Genomic DNA, 22,749 nt, shown 5'->3' on the forward strand with positions numbered 1-22,749 from the left:
CAGCCCCTCCCTCCAGCCGTGGAGCCATGGAGGCAGCTGGGCCTCCCAGTCCAGGCCCCTCTGGGATGGCCCTTCCCGACAGCCTGGCATGGCCCTGGCCCGCCACCTGGTGGCCACAACAACAATTGCCAGGACGTAGCCTCAGGCTCTGATCCCACCTCCCTCTCCCTGGGGACAGCCTCTGTTACAAGGCAGTGGAGGAGCCCATGGTTCTTCCCAGAAGCCCTCTGCTCTAGTGGGCAGCATTTCTGAGACCCCTACAAAGTGCTTGGTGCTAAGCCCCAGGGCCACAGAGGCCTCTCCAGGGGTGAGGGTCACACATCTCTGAGACCATGAAGTCAGGCTGGACCGACCCTTCTAACATGATTTCCTTTGGGCAACAAAGAGTTCCTGGCACCGAGAAGGCTTTTACTTTGCAAACTCAAATGTGCAAGAAATCATCCATTTTCACATTTGCTTTCAAATTTTCTCTCCAGTTCCTCCTCCTGGGCTCACCCACGCCTGAACTTCCCCCACCTGAGAGAGCACAGATGACAGCAAGTGTCCGTGGCCCCAGAGGGAAGGAAAGGGCCTCTGGGGTCACTGCAGTCCCTCTGGCCTCAAGCCCAGACTGGCCATGTCTGTGGAGGTAGGAGGTCCCAAGCTCCTGCGCTTCCAGGGGCTCAGCAGTTTACACCCGGTTGGCAGCCCCAGCTTAGGGTGCAGGCTCCCTCGCAAGCCACACAGCCGTTCTCGTTGGAGGCCCTGCCACCTCTTGGGGTGCAGGGATTGGTTTCCTGTCACCCATAGGTCCCACCACCCTCACGGCCCTTTATAGGCTGGGGTGATTTTTGCTTTCTTTGCTGGTTCTCTCACGAGCTAGATGTTCTAGTTATACTGCTATGCACAAACCACCCCAAAATTGAGCACATAAAACAGCCATTTTATTATAATCATGGATTCTGTGGGTCAGAAATTTGGAAAGGGCATCATGGAGACAGTTTACCTCTGCCCATAATGCCTGAGGCGCCGGCTGGAAGATGAAGGCTGGGGTGACTTGACGGTGGTGGCAGGAACCCTCTGGTGGGCATCCTCACGTGCAGGTCTGAGGCCGACACGGGCTGCCACCTGGGACACTGACCCGTCTGCTCCACTCCACGTGGTCTGTGAGTTCTTTTTAGCGTGGCAGCTGGGTTCTAAGAGTGGATGTCCCAGGAGAGCAAGGCAGAAATGCATGGCATTTTCTAGATCTAGCCTGGGAAGTTACAGAGCATCTTCTGCCATACTCTACTGGTCAAGGCAGTCACAAAGGTCTATGCAGTCAGAGATGTGGGGTGGAGTTGGGATCAGATTGAGCACTGAGTGAAAAAGCTTCACTGCAAACAGGGATACCCCCAGAACAAAGTCCAGGCTTTGTGGGGAGGAGAAATGAAGCAGATCTGCTAAAGCCAAAAGATGGAGAACTGCTTCTGTCTGTGAGTGGGGTGGGTTGGCCAGCAATACCTGGGCTTCACAGGTCAGTATGGGGCTGGCTGAAGGCACCCACCTGGTGTTCAGGGGGCCCAGGGGCCTCCATAGAGCAAGATAAGTGCCAAGTTAGCACACCAGGGTCACCAGGCAGCCAGGACAGGTGACTATCTCGGGGTCTGATGGAAGCTCAAAGTCCAGATGCTCTGCTCAGCCCACTCCCGGGCTCCACACTGGTCTCCACCATCTGTGTGACCTGGGCTGATGACATCTTCGAACTCCACTTTCTCACCTGCAAAACGGGGCTAATTATAGTTCAATGAGTCATAGCCCATTTCAGGGGCAAGTTCTAAATCAGTAAGGCAAAAATTAGGTACACACAAAACGACCCTTGAGAACCTCTTATGCTCCCCACCAGCATGGATACACATGGTTTTGTGTATACAGTTGTGAATAGTAAGTCTAATGAATGTCAAATGTGGACAACTGATGAAGCAGAACAGAGGGGGGATGGGGTGCAGTGGGAAAGCCAAGAGGGAGGTCTGGACTTCTGTGCCATCTGCCTTTAAGAAAATGCCCATCTCTAGTTGAGTGGGGGACAGGGCAGGGGTAGGGGTGGGGTTCCTCTAAGCCTGTCAGGTTTGCTGACTGGCTTTTCCGTGTTGCTTTCACACCAATCCTCTATAGTGTTAAATGAACTGATAGATTTGTGTGGCATTGTACAAATTAAACTAGTTAATATACATAAAGGCTCCAGCACAGTTCCTGGCATATAATAAGTGCTCAATAAATGTGGGTTGGATTTTTTTTTTTTTTTTTGTGAGACAGAGTCTCGTTCTGTCACCCAGGCTGGAGTGCAGTGGTGAGAGCTCAACTCATCGCAACCTCCACCTCCAGGGTACAAGTGATTCTCATGTCTCAGCCTCCCAAGTAGCTGGGACTACAGGTCTACACCACCATGCCTGGCTATCTTATTTTGTGTGTGTATTTTGTATTTTTAGTAGAGACAGGGTCTCACCATGTTGACTAGGCTGGTCTCAAACTCCTGGCCTTGGCCTCCCAAAGTGCTGGGATTACAAGCGTGAGCCACTGCACCCCGCCCTGGATTCATCTTAATTTTGCTTGATCTGACCCATGCACGTGGCTCGTTTTCAGCCAGTGCTGCCATCCTGGTTGTTAAAATATCAGCATGTGTCCGCTCCAGTTGGTAAATAGCTGCTGTCTAATTCCCCATGAGTGTGACCCGCTGCCCTGCTGCCCTGGCCTCTTACGTGGGATCCCCGTGTCTCCCCATGATGCAGCAGCTTGAGGGGTGGCCTTGGTCCAATTGGGCCCCTGGGACCTGCTCAGGTACCAGGCCAGGCCTGTTCTGACTGTTGGTCTCATGAGCTTCTGGGGTTAAATATTTCAAAGATCACTCCTGCCCATGTGCCCACTGCTCTGTGAAAAGCTGGAAGCAGCAGCCAGGCACTGCCTCCTGCACTCTCGGCTGGCATTTCCTGCTGGGGCCCACGGATCCCTTGCTCAGCCTGGGCTCTGGCTCCTGCCCTTGGACAGGATTCCAGAGGCAGGTGTGTCTTCATGGTGGGGCCTCACTCCCGAGTGAGGATGAGCTGCCTCCTTTCAGGGAATGTGGTGCCCAGAGGCACCAGGGGCCTCTCAGTGGCAGCTGTCTTTGAAGTCCTTGGACCCATCTCTCCCCAGCCCTGCCTTTAGCTATGTGGGGACCCAGGCCCAGTGCCACTCAGACTTTCTCAGCCTGCCCCTGAAATACCCACTAATGCCAACCAAGAATTAACACATGCACCCGCAGGCCAGGCAGCCTGCCTGAAGCAGCTGACACAAGTGTGAAATTTCTTTGAAGTCTTGGGTTTTGTCTCAAAAAATACACGCAGATTCTGCATTCTGCTCCATAATGTTTCCATTTTTGTTTAAATCTAAAAATAGGGCTTTAAATGACTTCCAGTGAAGAAAGTTGCCTTTCCAGGAAGATGTCGGGGCTTAGCCTGTGAGACTGTCAACACCCCTGGCCACAGGCCTCTGGACACTCAAGGCTAGAAACCGAAAAATGTTGTCCCCGCCCCTCAGGAAAGGTTGAGTCTGACTTTTCACCTCTGACCTGTGCTTAGGCACCCTCTTTGGGTCACTTCCTATTTCTGTCCCTCTGAAACTGCAGTTGGTCCTGACCCAGAGTGGTGAGGAGTGGCGGTCTCTTGCTACTACAGGTAGGATGCAGGCTTGGCAATGCCAGTGGCCATGGTTCTACCCACCCCTGCCTTGAAAGGAAAATAGCACAGCTCAAGAAAAGGGACACCCAGAGACAGCAGTGCCCTGACAACATCACTCACTCTCCTTGACCCAGCATCACCTTGGATGTCGCAGGGCTATGTGACCAGAAATTCCTCATGTTGCCCCTAAACATGGTGAGGCCCTGTCTCTACCATGCACAGATGAAAAGAGTCCTAATTAATCAACTCTCCCTAGAAAGGAGACCACTCGGAGGAGCCCTGCTCATTCTCAAAATATTCAGAGGCTATCCTGGGGAGGAGGGAGAGTATCTGTTCTCTGTGGCTCCACTGGGCCACAACCAAGACTGAGATGTGGGAGATGGAACAGGGCAGATTTAGGATGGTGGGAGGAAGTGCTTTCTGAGTCAGATCTGTCCAGGGAAAGCAGGGCCTGCTTATCAGGTAGTGAGCTCCTGTCCCTAGGGGTATGTAAGTGTAAGCTGATAACCTTCTGGTAGCAAAAAGGCAGAAAGATTGAAGCACTAGATGGGGAAGGGTGGGCTTTTGCCTCTAAAATTCCTTCCCTTTCTGAGTCTCTGGTTCCATGATACTCTCTAAGCCCTGTTCAGGGATGTTTCCTCCCTATTCCAGTGTCCAGGGTTGCTCACAGTCACCACTCCTTTCAAAGCTGGAGGCACTGCGGCAGTGAGCAGGTGGGCATCTGTGCCCTGTGTGACCTGCTGATAGCATAGACGTGGTTATCAGCCCTCTATATGTCAGGATTCTGACTAGGAAAACTCAGTGACCCAAAGCGACCTTCATCCAAACCTCTCCTTTATTTCTGTAGTTTATACACTTTGCGTGCAAACGCCCCTGGGAGGGACAGTACCTACACCTTTGGCAATGCTAAGCTTCACACAAAGAATTTTTCATCTCCTTTCTTGGATCGGGGGCGGCTTTTATTTTTCTTCCAAGAACGACTAGTCCTTATGCAGACCCAAGAAGTGGCAGCTAAGCTTCGGAGCCAGAAAAATGAGAGCCCTGAGTACAATGCCCTTACAGAGATCTGGCTTGCCCACATGTCACCCCCAACCCTAATTGAACTCACCAGGAAAACGTAAAAGGGGGGTGGGGATGAGAGGTGGGGGATTTAGGTAGCATTACAATTTTTCTAAAGTGCCAAGTAGGAGTTTGAGGAATTTCTTCTAAGCCAGTCACTGATGGGGCCAGGTAGGAGAAATACCCTGAAAGCAACATGTAGCCGGACCCAACTATCTGTGAGCTGGAACCGCCAAGGGGCTCTCCTCTGACCCTGGGGGCTAAAGTGCCCAAAAGGAGGACAGGCCGCTGCTCTGGCCTCCCCGGCGCAACGACCTCACCAAACAAGGCCCCTTCAGGAGTGTCCTGGACCGGTGGCCACGAATTGCAAGGCCTCGCTTGCTCTATACAGGTTGTGCAGGACATAATCCAGGTGCGGGGTGCAAGGAGCTTCACATCCCATTCCCTCACCCATTTGTAAAGGTGTTACTTCAATTGTCCAGCAGATGGCAGTAAAGTATACCAAACAAGAGGCGCCTTTCTTTAAGTTGCCCAGAAACCACTGGTTCCGCTCCTGGGTGGCAGAAAACTTGGAGAAGACAATCAGCTCTCCAGATTCCAAACTAAGAGTCAGATTCCCCCCCCCCCCCACCCCCGTTTTTTTTTTCTATTTCCACAACTATTTTTAATAAAAGGTTTACAGTTTTCGACGTCCAATGGTTCCCCGAGACTTACCACAAAACTCAGCTGCCGCCTCCCCACATCATCTCAGCAGCTCTCTGGGACAGGCGACCACTTGCAACTTTGGGAGGTGTTTCTTCTGTTTTTAAATCTCCATACTTCTAAGCACTAGTTCTTGATTTCACCATTTTCGACACCATCTTTGACTTACTGTGATGGAAGATGAAGATTTATCTTTCTCACAATCCATCCCACCCTGTCCCTCCACCACTTCCCCTCCCGTCTCTCTCCCAGCATAATTGTCTCCCTATTTTTGGTTAAGTCAGTGTTCTTGATATTTACTCATCTTCTTTGCCATCTCTGGACTTACGGGGTGCCCTCTATGCCACACGGCATTCCACCCAACATTGCTTCGGACCAACAAACCCATTTCACAGCGACAGGACAACAGGGACCTTGGGCCCGTGGAAATCACTAGTCTTATCATTGACTCTCTCTCATCCGGAAGCAGCTGGCCTAACTGAAGGGTGGAATGGCCATGTGAACACTCAGTTAAGGTTCTGCTTGAGAGACAATGGCCTGAAAGGTTTAAGTTCTGTCTTACAGGATGAAGAATATGCTTTGATGAGGTGACCAGTAGAAGGTATGGTTCCTCCGACATCCACAATAACAGGGCCCCAAATCAGAGAGTGGGAGTGGCTTTCCTCACTATTACACCTAATAACCACATGCCCTCGAACCCTCCGGGCTCTGTCGATTTGAAAGGTTTTGTTCCCGAGGGAGAAATGCTTCCATCGCGGAACACAACCAGGGGCCCATTGAGTTGGTCCATGAGACTGGACACTATGGGTGCCTCCTGCCACTGAACTGGCAACATGGGAGGAAGTCACTCTGCTGTGTGGCACATTTGATCCTGGTGATCAAATCAGGTTGATACTGTACAATGGGAGGACTATGTCTAACACCCAGATGACTTTCTGAGAGTACCTCTTTTTTTAGCTTTAATTTTTATTGTAATAGTTTTTGGGGTATAGGTGGTCTTTGACTACATGAATAACTTCTTTAGCAGTGATTTCTGAGATTTTAGTGCACCGGTCACCCAAGCAGTGTACACTGTACCCAATATGTAGTCTTTTATCCATTACCCCCCCAACCTTCCCCCACAAGTCCCCGAAGTCCCTTATATCATTCTAATGCCTTTGCATCCTCATAGCTTAGCTCCCACTTACAAGTGAGAACATACAATATTTGGCTCTCCATTCCCAAGTTACTTCACTTAGAATAATGGCCTCCAGCTCCAAACAAGTTGCTGCAAAAGACATTTCATTCTTATGGCTGAGTAATATTCCATGGTGTATATATAACACATTTTCTTATCCACTGGTTGGTTGGTGGGCACTTAGGTTGGCTCCATAACTTTGCAATTGCTAATTGTGAGGCATAAATGGGTGTACAGGTGTTTCTTTCATATAATGATGTATTTTTCTTTGGGTAGACACCCAGTAGTGGGATTGCTAGATCAAATGGTAGTTCTACTTTTAGCTCTTTAAGGAATCTCCATACTGTTTTCCATAGTGGTTGTACTAATTTACATTCTCACCAGCAACATAAAAGTGTTCCCTTTTCATGACATCCATGCCAACACCTATTGTTTTTTGACTTTTTAATGATGGCCGTTCTTGGAAGAGTAAGGTGGTATCTCATTGTGGTTTTGATTTGCATTTCCCCGATGATTAGTGATGTTGAGCATTTTTTCGTATGTTTGTTGGCTCTTTGTATATATTCCTTTGAGAACTGTGTATTCATGTCCTTTGCCCACTTTTTGATGGGATTATTTGTGTGTGTGTATGTTTTTCTTGCTAATTTGAGTGCCTTGTAGATTCTGGATATGAGTCCTTTGCCGGATGCATAGTTTATGAATATTTTCTCCCACTCTGTGGGTTGTCTGTTTACTCTGCTGATTATTTCTTTTGCTGTGCAGAAGCTTTTTAGTTTAATAAGGTCCCATTCATTTATTTTTGTTTTTGTTGCATTTGTTTTTGGGGTCTTAGTCACGCATTCTTTGCCTAAGCCAATGTCTAGAAGAGTTTTTCTGATGTTATCTTCTAGAGATGTTATGGTTTCAGGTCTTGGATTTAAGTCTTTGATCCATCATGAATTGATTTTTGTATAAGATGAGAAATGGGAATCCAGTTTCATTCTACTACATGTGGCTTGCCAGTTTTCCCAGCACCATTTATTGAACAGAGCGTCTTGTCCCCAGTTTACGTTTTTGTATGCTTTGTCAAAGAGCAGTTGGCTGTACTTATTTGGCTTTATTTCCGGGTGCTCTATTCTGTTCCGTTGGTCTACATGTGTGTTTTTATACCAGTACTATGCTGTTTTGGTAACTATAGCCTTATAATATAGTTTGAAGTCGAGTAATGTGATGCTTCCAGATTTGTTCTTTTTGCTTAGTATTGCTTTGGTTATACGGGATTTTTTGGGTTCCACAATTTTAGGATTGTTTTTTCTAGTTCTGTGAAGAATGATGATGGTATTTTGATGGGAATTGCATTGAATCTGTAGATTGCTTTGGGCAGTATGGTCATTTTCACAATATTGATTCTTCCCATCCATGAGCACGGGATGTGTTTCCATTTGTTTGTGTTATCTATTATTTCTTTCAGCAGTGTTTTGTAATTTTCTTTGTAGAGATCTTTCACCTCTTTGGTTAAGTATATTCCTAAATTATTTATTTATTTATTATTTTGCAGCTGTTGTAAAAGGGAGTGAGTTCATGATTGAATTTCAGCTTGGTTGTTGTTGGTGTATAAGAGTGCTACTGATTTGTGTGTGGGTTTTTTTTTGTTTTTTTTTTTGTTTGTTTGTTTGTTTTTTTACAAAAAATCACATTGATTTTGTATCCTGAGGCTCTACTGGATTTGTTTATCAGATCTAGGAGCTTTTTGGATAAGTCTTTAGAGGTTTCTAGGTATACAGTCATATCATCAGTGAATAGTGAAAGTTTGACTTCCTCTTTTTCAATCTGGATGCCCTTTATTTCTTCCTCTTATCTGGTTGCTCTGGCCAGGACTTCCAGTACTATGTTGAATAGAAGTGGTAAAAGTGGGCATCCTTGTCCCAATTCTCAGGGGAAGTGCAATAGAACCACTCATATGTCAAAGATGTTAGAATTAGCACAGGGAATTTAAAGCAGACTTTATAAATATGCTCAAGGACTTAAAGGATAAAAATGTTTATAATGAATGAATAGAGGGAAAATCACAGCAAAGAAGTGGAAACTCTAAACAAGAACCAAATAGAAATTCTAGACTTGAAAAGTACCATATATGAAATTTAAATAATTCACTGATATGCATAACAACAAACAAACTGGCAGAAGGGTCAATGAACTTGAAGCTTGATAAATAGAAAGTATCTAATCTGAAGTGGAAAAAGGTTTGAAATAAACTAAACAGGGTCTCTGAAATCTGTAAGATAATATTAGTTTCCTTAACACATGTCATTAAAGTCTTAGAAGGAGAGAAAATTGATACCAGAGCAGAAAAATTATTTGATAAACTGTCCCAAACTTGGTGAAAAACACAACTTATATACTCAATAAGCTCACTGAACCCCAAGAAAGATAAAAATAAAAGGAAGCAGTTCCTAGGCACATCATAGTCTAAAGATCAAAGAGAGAGAAAATCTTGAAAGTAGCCAGTGAAAACAAAAACCAAACCAAAACAACCAAACACACAAAAAAACCATATCACACATAGAGGAACACTTGCATGAATAATGAATGAGTTATCATCAGAGACAATAGAAGCCAGAACATAATAAAATACCATCTTTAATGTGCTGAAAGGGAAAAAGAACTTAGAATTATATATCCAGAAAAAAATCCGTAAACATGGGGAAACAAAGATATTTCAAATAAATGAAAACTGAGAAAACTCACTGCCAGTAGACCTGTTTCACAAGAAACACAAAAAGAAGTTCTTCAGGCTGAAGGGAGATTACACTGAAGGATACTCAGATTTACAGGAAGGAATGAAGAACATTAGAAATAGTACACATGTAAATCGTTATAAAGGAAAAAACTTTATTTCCTTAATCTAAAAAAGATATAATTATTTGGAGCAAAAATTATAACACAGTATTATGGAGCTCATAATGTATATAGCATGTGTGTGTTTGTATGTCTATATATATATAAAATAAAATTAACACAAAGCAAAGGTTCTTACTTTGATGTGAAGTGACAAAATATCTATGATAAGGTAAGGACTCATATTAAAATTGCTAGAGGAAATATTACAAATGCAAAGAGGTTTTGCTAATGCAAAGAGGTTTTGATAAAAAGTAACAGAGAAAAGGTTCTTTAAAAAATGTTTAACTCAAAAGAAAACAAAAAAGGAGGAAGACAGGAACAAAAGATTCAGGTGATGAATAGAAAATCAACAGCAAAACTGATAGGCCTATACTCAACTATGTCAATAATTATATTAAATATAAATGGATTAAACACTCTAGTTAAAAAGCAGAGCTTATCAGACTGAGCTAAAAGAGAAAGAACCAATTGTGTTCTCTATAAGAGGCACTCTTTCAATAGAAATATATAGTTAGGTTGAAGGTATAAGGAGACAAAAAGATATATCATGCAAGCATTAGAAAGCTAGAGCAGGCCAGGTGTGGTGGCTCACGCCTGTAATCCCAGCACTTTGGGAGGCTGACGGGGGTGGATCACCTGACATCAGGAGTTCGAGATCAGCCTGGCCAACATGGTGAAACCCCGTCTCTACTAAAAATAGAAAAATCAGCTGGGTGTGGTGGCAGGTGCCTGTAATTCCAGCTACTTGGGAGGCTGAGGTAGGAGACTCACTTGAACCTGGGTGGTGAGGTTTGCAGTGAGCCAAGATCACGCCATTGCACTCCAGCCTGGGTGATGAGTGAAACTCTATCTCAAAAAAAAAAAAAAAAAAAGCTAGAGCAGTGATATTATTATCAGGTTAAACATGTTTTAAAACAGTCAGTATCAGCTGAGATGAAGAACACTTTATCAGAAAGGCATGACAATTACAAACAATTACAAATATCAGAAAGGTGTAACAATTACATACAAATGTGTATGTGCCTAATAAAGCACCTTCAATATACATAAAAAAGCAATCCTGACTAGACTAAAGGGAGAAATAGACAAAATGTACAGTCATGTTTGGAGACACTACAACCCCTGTCTCAGAAATTAACAGAACTAACTGACCAGAAATCAGTTAAGGTATAGAAGATTATGAATAACACTATAAAGTGCTTTGATTTAACACCATTTATAGAACACCACGTCAAACATCTCCAGAGTACATATTCTTTGCAAGTACATATAGAACATTCACCAAGACATACCACATACTAAGCTACAAAATAAGCCTTAAAATTTTTCAAAAGACTGAAACTTTACAGAGTATGTTCTCTGTCAACAATGGAATTAAGTTGGATAGCAATGACAATAAGGTATCTAGAAAATCCTCAGATAATTAGATATTAACATATCTTTAAATAACTGCTTGGTGAAAGTAGAAATCAGACAGAAAATTATAAAATATTTTGGACTGAATAATAACGAAAATATATCTCAAAATGAGTGCAGTGCAGCTAAAAGTGCTTAGAAATTTATACCTAGAAATGTGAGAAAATAAATTTTTGTTGTTTAAGCCACCCAGTCTGTTGTACTTTGTTATGGCAGTCCTAGAAAACTAATATGATGTATCACACTTCAATAAGAATCAGGGCTCCTTGGACAAATGGCTGATTCTAGAACTGGGGAAGGAAATATATGACATGAGCCTGGAACATCTTGTAGCTCTAGAAAGTAGGGAAAGACTCAAATGCAAGAAAGAAAAAAATACTCACAAATTGATGAGCTGTCAAAGGATAACAGAAGTCCACTTAAAGAGTTCCCAATGCAGCCGGTTGCAATGGCTCACACCTGTAATCCCAGCACTTTGGGAGGCCAAGGTGGGAGGATTACCTGAGGTCAGGAGTTCGAGACCAGCCTCACCAATATGGTGAAACCCTGTCTCTACTAAAAATACAAAAATTAGCCGGGTGTGGTGGTGTGCGTCTATAGTCCCAGCTACTTGGGAGGCTGAGACAGGAGAATTGCTTGAACCTGGGAGGCAGGTTGCAATGAGCCGAGATAATACCACTGCACTCCAGCCTGGGCAACAGAGCGAGACGAGACTCCATATCAAAAAAAAAAAAAAAAAAAAAAAGAGTTCCCAGTGGCCAATGTGGAAATAATTTGAACAATAAAATTAATAAAGTTCCATTAGATGATAACCCAAAGCATAAAATAAATATCCACAAGTCCATACTGATATAAGTCACTGATGCAATAAATTCATAAATGGGAGAAGGCAGATAAATCTCTCATGCAGAAGAATTCCAAATAATTTATTTAAAGATGCTCAGCCCTCAAAGAGGAGAAGCAGTTTGAGTGTGGTGCTAATGCCTGTCATCCTAGCACTTTAGGAAGCTGAGGCTGCAGGACTGCCTGAGGCCAGAAGTTTGAGACTAGCCTGAGCAACATAGCAAGAACCCTCCTCTACAAGAAAAAATATAATTAGACTGGTGTGGTGGTGTGCACCTGTACACCCAGCTACTCAAGAGGCTGAGGCTGGAGGATCACTTGAACCCAGGAGTCCAAGGCTTCAGTGATTCATGATCACACACTGCACTCCAGCCTGGGTGATAGAGCAAGATGCCATCTCAAAAAAAAAAAAAAAAAAGTTAATTTAAAAAGAGGAGGAGCATAGCTCCCCACTCTTTAGGTATTGGCTGCAAATAGTGACTTCCTTCCGACGAGTACAGTATGGAAAGAAGGGAAAAAGAGTAACTGTACTGTGGGAACACCTGACCAACACTAACTCAGCCAGGTCTCTAAGGCCAACATTAACAGTTATAGATAATGTTGACAATATATATACTTGATATGATGTGGTGAAAATGGCACTTTACCTGTGATTTTCCACCCAATAAACCATAACCACAGTCATGACATTAAAAAAAAATTGAACAAATTCCAACAGTGGGACATCCTACAAAATGCCTGGCCAGAACACCTCAAAACTATCAAGATCATGAAAAATAGAGAAGGAAAAGAAGTCTTTGAAATTGCCATAACCAAGAGGATCTTAGAGAGACTTGACAGTTAAATGCAATGTGGTATCCTGGATAAAATCCTAGAAAAGGAGAAAAAAAAAAAAACTAGGTGAAACCTAAGGAAATATGAATGAACTATGGACTTTAATTAATCACAATGTACCAAAATATTGTTTGATTAACTGTAACAAATATAGTTATGTAGGATAATAGTAATAGGAGAAATTGGTGAGGGGTGCATAGGAACTCTGTACTGTTTTCCCAATTTTTCTGTAAATCTAAAACTTCAAAAAATAAAATCTACCAAAAATAAAAAATATTAGCAGATTAAATTCATCAACATATAAAAATGATGATACATCATGACTAAGTGAGTTTCCTCCCGGGAATGCAAGTTTAACATTCCAAAACCAATTCACCTGTTAATGGAATAAAGAGGAAATATCATACAATTATCTCAACAGATGCAGAGAAAAAGGATTTGACAGAATTTAACACTCATTTGTGATAAAAGCATTCAGCAAATTAGCAGTAGATGGGAACTTCCTCCATTTGATAAATGAAATCTATGTAGATAAAATACTGTAACTCATTTCATATTGGGTTAAGTATGAATGACAAAATGTTTTTCCTCCAAAATCAGCAATAAGACATGAATACTCACTCTTGTTATTTCTACTCAGCATAGCACTGATAGTTCTAGCTAGGGCAATTAGGAAAGAAGAAAAAATGCATGAAATTGAAAAGGAAGGAAAAGAGCTGTCAGAGTTTGTATGGGGTTGAAATAGTCCGTTTTGGGCATGGACTGGCAGTCTGCCTTGGCCCAGGCAGAGAAACTCCACTGAGGGAGAGAAAAATTATAATCCCTTTTGGTGGTTGCTGGGTCAGCTGCAATGATTTATAACCTAAAAGAGGTCCAAACACAAGACCATAGTCTTCCACAGAAGTTTTCTGTGTTCTGGAGCTACAGCAAGCTGAGGCTCTGATCTATAATGACAGAGGAGAAACTCTTGCATAGGTGGTTAGGAGACCAAATCACACTAGACCAGGGACCTACCTGCAAGAATCACAAACTAGTTTCCTTCCTGAAACATCTGTCAGATTTTGAACTTGTGAACTTGTGTGAGTAGGCAAATGAAAGAGCGAAGCTCAAAACATTCCAAGGTCAGACGGAACTTTCAGATTCTCAATGAAAAACCTGGTAAGGCGGCCGGGCGCGGTGGCTCACACCTGTAATCCCAGCACTTTGGGAGGCCGAGGCGGGCGGATCACGAGGTCAGGAGATCGAGACCATTCTGGCTAACACGGTGAAACCTTGTCTCTACTATAAAAAATACAAAAAATTAGCCGGGCGAGGTGGAGGGCGCCTGTAGTCCCAGCTACGCGGGAGGCTGAGGCAGGAGAATGGCGTGAACCCCGGTGGGCGGAGCCTGCAGTGAGTGCCACTGCACTCCAACCTGGGTGACAGCGAGACTCTGTCTCAAAAAAAAAAAAAAAAAACCTGGTAAGGCCATACCAGGAAGAATAGGCAGGTACCAGTGGCGGACTGAGTCTTACTAATACTGTAATGCAGCCACAAGATTATCAGTCCCTTACCCCATTTTCTTAACAGAATAAAAGACTAAACCCTAATTACTGAAAGATATTATCTATAGCCTCTATGGTCCTTCTATGAGCAGCATCTGGCAGTGAGAGTGACAGTGACAAAGTAGGAGATGAGCAAGGAAGGGGGAAAATGTGGACAAAAAATAGCAGAGCCACTGCTGACCCAGTTACTGGAGTTAGCAGTAAGGACATAAAAACAGCCATGATCAGCATGTGAAAATAAATACAGGAAAAGATGCACAAGATGGATTAAAAAGTGGAGAATTAAAATAGTTAGAATATCTCTTAAAAATCCAATGGCCATTCTAGAATGGAAAATATATCAGAATTTTAAGAATTTGTTGAATGTATTTAACAGGAGACTGAACACAGTGTATGACTGGATAGTGAACTGGAACTCAATAGAAATTATCCACACTGAAGCACACAGAAATAAAGCTGGGGAGGGAGGGGGAACAGAACAGAGCATAAAGGCATGTGAGGTACTAACAAAAGTTCTAACATACACATATGTGGAGTATCAGAAAGAAAGGAGAGAGGAATGAGGCATAACCAGTATTTGAATAAATCATGCCTGAGAATTTTCCAAATACCACAGATTTAGTTTTATAAAGCAAGGCAAAACCCAAGCAGGATAGATACAATGTAAAACCACATGCAGGCTCATAATAAACTGCTGAAAGACAAAGACAAAGACAAACAGTAAAAAGCTGCTAGAGGAAAAAGGAACCATTACCTTAAAAGAAGTAACAGTAAAACTGACCACTGGTCTTCACTAGAATCTATGGAAGCTAGAAAAAATATTGCCAACTTAGAATTCTATATCCACTAAAATGTCCTTCAAAATTAAAGGTGAAATATATTTTCATTAAAAAAAAAACCACATACAGAATCATCACCAGCAGACCAGTATCACAATAAATCAAAAGAGAGTCTGTCCTTCATGGTGAAGGAAAATGAGCCCAGAGAGAACAGACCACAGGAAGGAGTGAATAGTACCCAAGACAGTAAGTATGTAGGTAAACATAAAACAATATTGATTACATAAACCAGCAATGATAACAATGTATCTTCAGCTCATAACATATGTATGAGTACCAATATATGACAATAATAGCACAAAGGGCAAGAGCGGATAAAGTTGAGTTAAACTGTTGTAAAGTTCTTGCATTGAAGGTTCTTGCATTGTTCAAGAAGAAGTAACAGTGCAACCTTAAGGTAGACTGTAACAATTCAGGGATGCAGTTTAAATCCACTGAAAGAAAAAAAGAACATATAACCACGAAGCTAACAGAAGTGACAAAAATAGTTGATAAGTCAAGAAAGGCAGGAAAGGAGGAATTAAAAAATGAAGAATAGATGGTTCAAGTAAAAATCAAATCACACGATGGTAGTTTGATACTACCAACTATATCAGCAATTACATTAATTATAAATGGATAAATAGTATAACACGAAATAATTGTCAGATTGAACTAAGAAAACAAGATGCAAATATTAGTTGTTTGTAAGAGATACACACAATATAGGAGGACACAAGTTGAAAGGAAAAGAATGAAAAGATATTGCTGGAAACCATTAACAAAAAGCTGGTGTGGTTATATTACTATCTGATAAAGTAGACTAAAAGAAGTAACTTCCCCATATTAGTATGCTCCTCATTTCAAAGCTTCAAATATGCAAAGCAAAAGTAACAGAATTTTTAAAAAAGAAATGGGCAAATTCAAAATCAGAGTTACAGATTTAACACACTTCTCTCAGAAAATGCTAAAACAAGCAAGCAAACAAAAAACAGTGAAATACTGAATATTTAAACAACATAATTAAGCAATTTTATCTAGTTAATGTATATACAACATTATATTGAATAACTGCAGAATGAATATTATTGTGAAGTGCTTGTGGAACATTTACCACAATAGACTACACAATGGGTCATAAAGCAATTAACACAAATTTCAAAGAACTGAAATTATACAGAATATGCTCTCTAACTGGAGTGGAGTTAATTAGAAATCTATATAAAAAGGCAACTAGAAAATCTCTAAATGCTTGAAAATTAAGCAACACACTGCTAAATAGTCCATGGGCCAAAGGAAACATTACAACAGCAAATATTTAGAGTGGGATAATGAAAAGTGTGAGCTGCATCTAAAGGCTGTGGTTACAGAAACATTTATAGCCTTAAATGCAATTCTTAGAGAAAAAGATACACGGAAAATTAATGAATCTAAGCTTCCATCTCAGGAAGACAGATAAACAACAGCAAATTAAACCTCAAGAAAGTGGAAGGAAAGAAATAGTAAAGATGAAAGCAGAAATCAAATAGGAAAAAAATACACAGTGGAGAAAATGAGCAAAGATAAAAGTTAGGCCTTTAAACAAGTAAATAAAATGTATAAACCCCTACTAAGAAGAGAGACACAGACAGACACACACACACACACAGACACACACACACACACAGAGAAAGAGAAACAGAATATCAGCTAAGAAAGTGGGTTATCAGTACAGGTTCTAGAGACATTTAAAAGATATCATGGTTTTTTTAAATTATTATACCTTAAGTTTTAGGGTACATGTGCACAATGTGAAGGTTTGTTACATATGTATACATGTATACATGGTATATACATGGTATACATATGTATACATGTATATACATGGTATATACATGGTATACACGTGTATACACGTGCCATGTTGGTGTCCTGCACCCATTAACTCATCATTTAGCATTAGGTATATCTCCTAATGCTATCCCTCCCCACTCCCTCCACCCCACAACAGTCCCCGGAGTGTGATGTTCCCCTTCCTGTGTCCATGTGTTCTCATTGTTCAATTCCCACCTATGAGTGAGAACATGCAGTGTTTGGTTTCTTTGTCCTTGTGATAGTTTTCTCAGAATGAAGATTTCCAGTTTCATCCATGTCCCTACAAAGGACATGAACTCCTCATTTTTTATGGCTGCATAGTATTCCACGGGGTATATGTGCCACATTTTCTTAATCCAGTCTACCATTGTTGGACATTTGGGTTGGTTCCAAGTCTTTGCTATTGTGAATAGTGCCACAGTAAACATACATGTGCATGTGTCTTTATAGCAGCATGATTTATAGTCCTTTGGGTATATATCCAGTAATGGGATGGCTGGGTCAAATGGTATTTCTAGTTCTAGATCCCTGAGGAATCGCCACACTGACTTCCACAATGGTTGAACTAGTTTACAGTCCCACCAACAGTGTAAAAGTGTTCCTATTTCTCCACATCCTCTCCAGCACCTGTTGTTTCCTGACTTTTTAATGATCGCCATTCTAACTGGTGTGAGATGGTATCTCATTGTGGTTTTGATTTGCATTTCTCTGATGGCCAGTGATGATGAGCATTTTTTCATGTGTTTTTTGGCTGCATAAATGTCTTCTTTTGAGAAGTGTCTGTTCATATCCTTCCCCCACTTTTTGATAGGGTTGTTTGTTTTTTTCTTGTAAATTTGTTTGAGTGAATTGTAGATTCTGGATATTAGCCCTTTGCCAGATGAGTAGATTGCAAAAATTTTCTCCCATTTTGTAGGTTGCCTGTTCACTGTGATGGTGGTTTCTTCTGCTGTGCAGAAGCTCTTTAGTTTAGTCAGATCCCATTTGTCAATTTTGGCTTTTGTTGCCATTGCTTTTGGTGTTTTAGACATGAAGTCCTTGCCCATGCCTATGTCCTGAATGGTATTGCCTAGGTTTTCTTCTAGGGTTTTTATGATTTTAGGTCTAACATGCAAGTCTTTAATCCATCTTGAATTAATTTTTGTATAAGGTCTAAGAAAGGGATCCAGTTTCAGCTTTCTACATAAGGCTAGCCAGTTTTCCCAGCATCATTTATTAAATAGGGAATCCTTTCCCCATTGCTTGTTTTTGTCAGGTTTGTCAAAGATCAGATAGTTGTAGATATGCAGCATTATTTCTGAGGGCTCTGTTCTGTTCCATTGATGTATATCTCTGTTTTGGTACCAGTACCATGCTGTTTTGGTTACTGTAGCCTTGTAGTATAGTTTGAAGTCAGGTAGTGTGATGCCTCTTGCTTTGTTCTTTTGGCTCAGGATTGACTTGGCGATGCGGGCTCTTTTTTGGTTCCATATGAACTTTAAAGTAGTTTTTTCCAATTCTGTGAAGAAAGTCATTGGTAGCTTGATGGGGATGGCATTGAATCTATAAATTACCTTGGGCAGTATGGCCATTTTCACGATATTGATTCTTCCTACCCATGAGCATGGAATGTTCTTCCATTTGTTTGTATCCTCTTTTATTTCCTTGAGCAGTGGTTTGTAGTTCTCCTTGAAGAGGTCCTTCACATCCCTTGTAAGGTGGATTCCTAGGTATTTTATTCTCTTTGAAGCAATTGTGAATGGGAGTTCACTCATGATTTGGCTCTCTGTTTGTCTGTTATTGGTGTATAAGAATGCTTGTGACTTTTGTACATTGATTTTGTATCCTGAGACTTTGCTGAAGTTGCTTATCAGCTTAAGGAGATTTTGGGCTGAGACAATGGGGTTTTCTAGATATACAATCATATCATCTTCAAACAGGGACAATTTGACTTCCTCTTTTCCTAATTGAATACCCTTTATTTCCTTCTCCTGCCTAATTGCCCTGGCCAGAACTTCCAACACTATGTTGAATAGGAGTGGTGAGAGAGGGCATCCCTGTCTTGCGCCAGTTTTCAAAGGGAATGCTTCCAGTTTTTGCCCATTCACTATGATATGGGCTGTGGGTTTGTCATAGATAGCTCTCATTATTTTGAGATACGTCCCATCAATACCTAATTGCGAGTTTTTAGCATGAAGGGTTGTTGAATTTTGTCAAAGGCCTTTTCTGCATCTATTGAGATAATCATGTGGTTTTTGTCTTTGGCTCTGTTTATATGCTGGATTACATTTATTGATTTGCGTATGTTGAACCAGCCTTGCATCCCAGGGATGAAGCCCAGTTGATCATGGTGGATAAGCTTTTTGATGTGCTGCTGGATTCGGTTTGCCAGTATTTTATTGAGGATTTTTGCATCAATGTTCATCAAGGATATTGGTCTAAAATTCTCTGTTTTGGTTGTGTCTCTGCCAGGCTTTGGTATCAGGATGATGCTGGCCTCATAAAATGAGTTAGGGAGGATTCCTTCTTTTTCTATTGATTGGAAGAGTTTCGGAAGGAATGGTACCAGCTCCTCCTTGTACCTCTGGTAGAATTTGGCTGTGAATCCATCTGGTCCTGGACTTTTTTTGGTTGGTAAGCTATTGATTATTGCCACAATTTCAGAGCCTGTTATTGGTCTATTCAGAGATTCAACTTCTTCCTGGTTTAGTCTTGGGAGGGTGTATGTGTCGAGGAATTTATCCATTTCTTCTAAATTTTCTAGTTTACTTGCATAGAGGTGTTTGTAGTATTCTCTGATGGTAATTTGTATTTCTATGGGATCAGTGGTGATATCCCCTTTATCATTTTTTATTGCATCTATTTGATTCTTCTCTCTTTTCTTCTTTATTAGTCTTGCTAGCGGTCTATCAATTTTATTGATCTTTTCAAAAAACCAGCTCCTGTATTCATTAATTTTTTGAAGGGTTTTTTGTGTCTCTATTTCCTTAAGTTCTGCTCTGATTTTAGTTATTTCTTGCCTTCTGCTAGCTTTTGAATTTGTTTGCTCTTGCTTGTCTAGTTCTTTTAATTGTGATGTTAGGGTGTCAATTTTGGATCTTTCCTGTTTTCTCTTGTGGGCATTTAGTGCTATAAATTTCCCTCTACACACTGCTTTGAATGTGTCCCAGAGATTCTGGTATGTTGTGTCTTTGTTCTCATTGGTTTCAAAGAACATCTTTATTTCTGCCTTCATTTCGTTATGTACCCAGTAGTCTTTCAGGAGCAGGTTGTTCAGTTTCCATGTAGTTGAGCGGTTTTGAGTGAGTTTCTTAATCCTGAGTTCTAGTTTGATTGCACTGTGGTCTGAGAGACAGTTTGTTATAAGTTCTGTTCTTTTACATTTGCTGAGGAGTGCTTTACTTCCAACTATGTGGTCAATTTTGGAATACGTGTGGTGTGGTGCTGAAAAAAATGTATATTCTGTTGATTTGGGGTGGAGAGTTCTGTAGATGTCTATTAGGTCCACTTGGTGCAGAGCTGAGTTCAATTCCTGGGTATCCTTGTTAACTTTCTGTCTCGTTGATCTGTCTAATGTTGACAGTGGGGTGTTAAAGTCTCCCATTATTATTGTGTGGGAGTCTAAGTCTCTTTGTAGGTCACTCAGGACTTGCTTTATGAATCTGGATGCTCCTGTATTGGGTGCATATATATTTAGGACAGTTAGCTCTTCTTGTTGAATTGATCCTTTTACCATTATGTAATGGCCTTGTCTCTTTGGATCTTTGTTGGTTTAAAGTCTGTTTTATCAGAGACTAGGATTGCAACCACTGCATTTTTTTGTTTTCCATTTGCTTGGTAGATCTTCCTCCATCTCTTTATTTTGAGCCTATGTGTGTCTCTGCATGTGAGATGGGTTTCCTGAATACAGCACACTGATGAGTCTTGACTCTTTATCCAATTTGCCAGTCTGTGTCTTTTAATTGGAGCATTTAGCCCATTTACATTTAAAGTTAATATTGTTATGTGTGAGTTTGATCCTGTCATTATGATGTTAGCTGGTTATTTTGCTCATTAGTTGATGCAGTTTCTTCCTAGCCTTGATGTTCTTTACAATTTGGCATGTTTTTGCAGTGACTGGTACCGGTTGTTCCTTTCCATGTTTAGTGCTTCCTTCAGGAGCTCTTTTAGGGCAGGCCTGGTGGTGACAAAATCTCTCAGCATTTGCTTGTCTGTAAAGGATTTTATTTCTTCTTCACTTATGAAGCTTAGTTTGGCTGGATATGAAATCCTGGGTTGAAAATTCTTTTCTTTAAGAATGTTGCTCTCCCTCTCCCTCTCCCTCTCCCTCTCCCCACGGTCTCCCTCTCCCTCTCTTTCCACAGTCTCCCTCTGATGCCGAGCCGAAACTGGACTGTACTGCTGCCATCTCGGCTCACTGAAACCTCCCTGCCTGATTCTCCTGCCTCTGCCTGCCAAGTGCCTGCCATTGCAGGCGCGCGCTGCCACGCCTGACTGGTTTTTGTATTTTTTTGGTGGAGACGGGGTTTCGCTGTGTTGCCCAGGCTGGTCTCCAGCTCCTAACCGCGAGTGATCCGCCAGCCTCGGCCTCCCGAGGTGCCGGGATTGCAGACGGAGTCTGGTTCACTCAGTGCTCAATGATGCCCAGGCTGGAGTGCAGCGGCGTGATCTCGGCTCGCTACAACCTCCACCTCCCAGCCGCCTGCCTTGGCCTCCCAAAGTGCTGAGAGTGCAGCCTCTGCCCGGCCGCCACCCCGTCTGGGAAGTGAGGAGCGTCTCTGCCAGGCCGCCCATCGTCTGCAACATGAGGAGCCCCTCTGCCTGGCTGCCCAGTCTGGAAAGTGAGGAGCGTCTCTGCCCGGCCGCCATCCCATCTAGGAAGTGAGGAGAGCCTCTTCCCGGCCGCCATCCCATCTGGGAAGTGAGGAGCATCTCTGCCCGGCCGCCCATCGTCTGAGATGTGGGGAGCGCCTCTGCCCCGCCGCCCTGTCTGGGATGTGAGGAGCACCTCTGCCTGGCCACGACCCCGTCTGGGAGGTGGGGAGCGTCTCTGCCCGGCCGCCCCGTCTGAGAGGTGAGGAGACCCTTTGCCCAGCAACCGCCCCGTCTGAGAAGTGAGGAGCCCCTCCGCCCGGCAGCCACCCCATCTGGGAAGTGAGGAGCGTCTCCGCTCAGCAGCCACCTCGTCCGGGAGGGAGGTGGGGGTCTGCCCCTGCCAGGCCAGCCGCCCTGTCCGGGAGGGAGCTGGGGGGGTCAGCCCCCCGCCCGGCCAGCCGCCCCGTCCGGGAGGTGAGGGGCGCCTCTCCCCAGTTGCCCCTACTGGGAAGTGAGGAGCCCCTCTGCCCGGCCAGCCGCCCCATCCGGGAGGGAGGTGGGGGGGTCAGCCCCCCGCCCAGCCAGCCGCCCCGTCCGGGAGGGAGGTGGGGGGGGTCAGCCCCCCGCCCGGCCAGCCGCCCCATCCGGGAGGGAGGTGGGGGGGTCAGCCCGCCGCCCGGCCAGCCGCCTCGTCCGGGAGGGAGGTGGGGGGGTCAGCCCCCCGCCCGGCCAGCCGCCCCGTCCGGGAGGGAGGTGGGGGGGTCAGCCCGCCGCCCGGCCAGCCGCCCCGTCCGGGAGGGAGGTGGGGGAGTCAGCCCCCCGCCCGGCCAGCTGCCCCATCCGGGAGGGAGGTGGGGGGGTCAGCCCCCCACCCGGCCAGCCGCCCCGTCTGGGAGGTGAGGGGCGCCTCTGCCCAGCTGCCCCTACTGGGAAGTGAGGAGCCCCTCTGCCCGGCCACCACCCCGTCTGGGAGGTGTACCCAACAGCTCATTGAGAACGGGCCATGATGACAATGGCGGTTTTGTGGAATAGAAAGGGGGGAAAGGTGGGGAAAAGATTGAGAAATCAGATGGTTGCCGTGTCTGTGTAGAAAGAAGTAGACATGGGAGACTTTTCATTTTGTTCTGTACTAAGAAAAATTCTTCTGCCTTGGG

At 43.4% G+C, this 22,749-nt stretch overlaps 1 long non-coding RNA gene across 3 annotated transcripts in view; it reads right to left on the bottom strand.

Annotated features, from left to right (window-relative positions):
- Positions 1-901: 901 nt before the first annotated feature.
- Positions 902-22,749, bottom strand: part of LOC129525282 (uncharacterized) — a 41,288-nt gene continuing 19,440 nt past the window's right edge. For 2 of the 3 annotated variants that reach the window (XR_008669452.2, XR_008669454.2), the window contains exons 3-4: positions 5,448-5,603; positions 902-1,738 (exon numbers count right to left, since the gene is read on the bottom strand). This is a non-coding gene — a long non-coding RNA (uncharacterized lncRNA). The remainder of the gene's footprint in view (positions 1,739-5,447; positions 5,604-22,749) is intronic. The other variant, XR_008669453.2, reaches the window with a different exon arrangement.

Source organism: Gorilla gorilla, chromosome 9 (assembly GCF_029281585.2).
Source record: "Gorilla gorilla gorilla isolate KB3781 chromosome 9, NHGRI_mGorGor1-v2.1_pri, whole genome shotgun sequence".
Taxonomy (NCBI): domain Eukaryota; kingdom Metazoa; phylum Chordata; class Mammalia; order Primates; family Hominidae; genus Gorilla; species Gorilla gorilla.